Source organism: Frankliniella occidentalis, unplaced genomic scaffold, assembly GCF_000697945.3.
Source record: "Frankliniella occidentalis isolate FOCC.00 unplaced genomic scaffold, Focc_3.1 Scaffold59, whole genome shotgun sequence".
Taxonomy (NCBI): domain Eukaryota; kingdom Metazoa; phylum Arthropoda; class Insecta; order Thysanoptera; family Thripidae; genus Frankliniella; species Frankliniella occidentalis.
The window spans coordinates 801,582-805,107 of record NW_026267189.1 but is presented as its reverse complement, the minus strand read 5'-3'; the positions used below and the strand labels follow the sequence as shown (position 1 = coordinate 805,107).

Here is a 3,526-nt window from a genome sequence, read left to right as displayed (position 1 = left end):
GAATAAGAGAACACATACTCAGGAAGTCTAAGTGTGTGTGTACTACGCAGTATTTGCTGAATACCTTGACGAGGCTGCGGAGAATAGACGGGATAGGGGATAGGAGGGACACATATTGCACCCTACCCCCCCCCCCTCTCGCCTCAGGGCGAGAAGCAGCAGTTGCTGCTGCGAAGCGGCTACGCTGGGCGAGAGGCGCGGCGCGGAGCAGTACGGGACAGACGGAGCCCCTGCGGTCCCGTGATAGGCAACCCGCCGCGCTGCCGCGTTCGCCTCCCGGGTGGGTGGCCTACCCGCCTCAGTGGCAGGGGGGCGACCCGGGTCGGGGGCGGCGGCGGCCTGGGGGCGGGGCCTGGCGCACTGGGGAGGGGAGAGCCAAGCGAGGTGGGGGAAGGGGGGGGAGGGAATGCCCAGGAGGTGCTTCGTTACGTTACAGGTACGCGTCCCCGCGCAGCTGCCATCATAGGAACACTGTTAAATTCCTGCAAATAAGCAATGCAACTGCGTTACTTTGCGTTTTGTGCGACGTTGTGCTCTATCGTCTGCCCCTTCGCCCCTTCACTGGTAAACTCCTTCAAAGCAATGCTTTGCAGAACTGCGACGTATTTAGATCCTTTGTAACCACAAAGCATTTGATTTGTAGTTACAAAAGTGATTCTGTGCAGTTGCGAAGCAATGAAACACACTGCAAAGCATCACGTTGTCGTTGCAAAGTAAATCCTTCGTAGTTACACAGTATCTTAACACTTCGCAGTTCTGCAAAGCATTGTTTTGAAGGAGTTTAACAGTGAAGGGGCGAAGGGGCAGACGATAGAGCACAACGTCGCACAAAACGCAAAGTAACGCTACATCGACACAATTGACCCAAACGGGGACAGCGCCGAAGGAGGGTGCGGGCAGGCAGCATCCTGGCCTACATCACGACGAGCTCGGAGACGAGGACGAGGGTGGGTAATCGCTGGCAGTTAACTCTCTGTCAGTCGGCAGTCGGCCGGGCCGGGTCGGTTCGTCCGTTCGTGTCGTCGGGCGCGGGCGTTAAGGGCGGCTCGGCTCGGAGACGACCGTGTGGCCCTTCGGATAAGCGTTTAAGGGCAATAAATGGCTCTTTAGTGGCACACCGCTACCGACGCGCCGCCACTGCTCCGGCAGCCATGTCCCCGCCACACCAGAAAGCGGCCAATTTCTATCTTTTTAGTATGGAAAAGAAACAAAATCTGTTTGAAAAAAAAAATCTAACGACTGTGATGTGTGATAATATGTACGCGACAAGTATCAGGTGATAAAATGCATTGCACAACTGCAGTAAACAAATTCACTCGACAAATCCACTGCAAAACTGCACTAAACAAATTCACTCAACAAATGCACTGCACAACTGCACTAAACAAATTCACTCGACAAATCCACTGCAAAACTGCACTAAACAAATTCACTCAACAAATGCACTGCACAACTGCACTAAACAAATTCACTCAACAAATCCACTGCAAAACTGCACTAAACAAATTCACTCAACAAATGCACTGCACAACTGAACTCCGCGCAAGTGAACTGATCAAATGCATTACATACAACCGGCACTGCATACTGCACTGAACAAATGCACTGCACACCCTCGCGGCAGCAGAGAGGCGGACGCGGAATCCAGTCGTCATCAAACACATCGAACTTTATATATCGCCCACGCGCGCACGATAGCTGTCGGACCGTGGGGCGAGTGAGCGAGCGAGTGACTGAGTGAGTGTGAGTGACTGAGAAACAGAGAGATAAAAAGTTTTAGCGCAACGTGCCCGCCCGGCCGCTGGCAAGCCTTCCTCCACCTCCCGCTTCCCCCCCAACACACTGACACTTGGAAAGCACACACACCGCAGTACCGCCAAACAGGGGCGCGCACCCCTCCCTTCCCCCCACCCTCTTCCCTTTCCAGACGTCCCCTACAATCTCTTTTTACTGTCGTTTTTACGGTTAGACTTGGCTTTAAGGAGCCTAGCCGTTGCAGAGAGCCAGGGGCCCGCAGTGTGCCGTGCACGCCCGGCGCAGCACCCCGTCCGCCCACCCGCCCCGCCCCGCCCCGCCTGCAGCCCATCAAAATAAAGAGACGGCCTCATACCGACCGGCGCGCAGGGCGCAGCAGCGCAGAGGTCAGGCAGGGAGCCCCCCGACACGCACTGACCATCCCGTAACCCGGGCCTGCGAACACCCTGATGGAACACCTTACACCTGTACGCCCGGACCTTGCGAACACCTGATGGAACATCTTGTGCATTTACACCAGAGACCCGTCTCCTGCTGCCATTTACACGAGAATGATTTAAGGTTGTGCGTTTAGTGAGTGTGTTGCATTAAATGCTGACAAGTTGTGGCTCATTTTTGGTGCCTATGATTTAACAGGGGAGTGTGACCTCATAGTGGTCACGCCGCAAGGAAGGTGTTGTAATGATCCGTTTCTTTATTAGTTTCACTCTCATCCTGTTACTGATTTTTTTCAGCTTTTGTCAGTATTCCTGCTGCGCAAAAACCTTTATAAGCGACTGACAACTGCTTTCATCAGTAATACGAAATAATTTCTTTTTTAATTACTGACACTTTTTTCTTTTATCAGTGAGCTACTTACAACGATATCCATAATAAGTAACAAATTAGTCAGTAATCCTGCTGCATAAAAACCTTTATAAGCTACTAATAAATAAATCAGTACAGGTCTGAGAGTGTTGTTTACTCAAAACTTGACGTTATCTTTTTCGCATAGTCTTGGTTTGCTCCCGTTTTAGAAAAAAGGAAAGAGATTGTACTACCCAAGTGCACTCAATCCCTCTCTGGCTCCGCAATCCGAAAGGGGATAAAAACGGGAGAAGCGGGAGGAGCATTTGGATGAGGGGAGGGGGGGGGGCGGAAAGGGGAAGTGCAAAACTAAGGAGAAAAGAAAGAGGGAGGGGTGAGGGTGAAAAGGGGACGAAGGGCTGATTACGATGCAGTAAATGTCAAACACGGGCCCCCATTGCAATTTACTGCAGCTGCCGCTGCAACCAGCGCTGCAGTCACAGTCGCAGGTGGGGTGCAGCGGTGCTGCAGCTGCAGCGGCCATACCATGATTAGCAGACAAGTTAAAAAGGAGAATAGTGTGGGCCGAATAACGTAAAGATGAAATTTTCTGCAACTTCCATATATGGCTTAGAAGTCTGAATTTTCATCACAAAATATATTTTCATGCCACTCATCTCACTCTAGTGTCACTCACATTCAAAAGGGTAGCTTAGTGCGCCCTCAGCAGGACTGCCCCCCACCGCGCGGGAACGCCCATGCAAGACCACATGTCCTCTCCTCCCGCCCCATTCCAAGAGATCGTTCACAATCGACATTTCTCTCCCCTCCTCTGTTCCCAATAAAATTTTGTCGATGTTGTTTCGCGCGGTGAAGCAGGGAGGCAGCGAGTAGTTGTTTCCGTCAAGTGCCCGAAGCTCGCCTGTTCTGCTCCAATTACTGGTCCGACACATTCTGTCCAGCCACCCAGGTTCAGGCGCCCCTT

At 52.1% G+C, this 3,526-nt stretch overlaps 1 protein-coding gene across 1 annotated transcript in view; it reads right to left on the bottom strand.

Annotated features, from left to right (window-relative positions):
* Positions 1-3,526, bottom strand: part of LOC113216731 (protein doublesex) — a 166,377-nt gene that overhangs the window by 7,224 nt on the left and 155,627 nt on the right. The gene's annotated exons all lie outside the window — the stretch shown is intronic.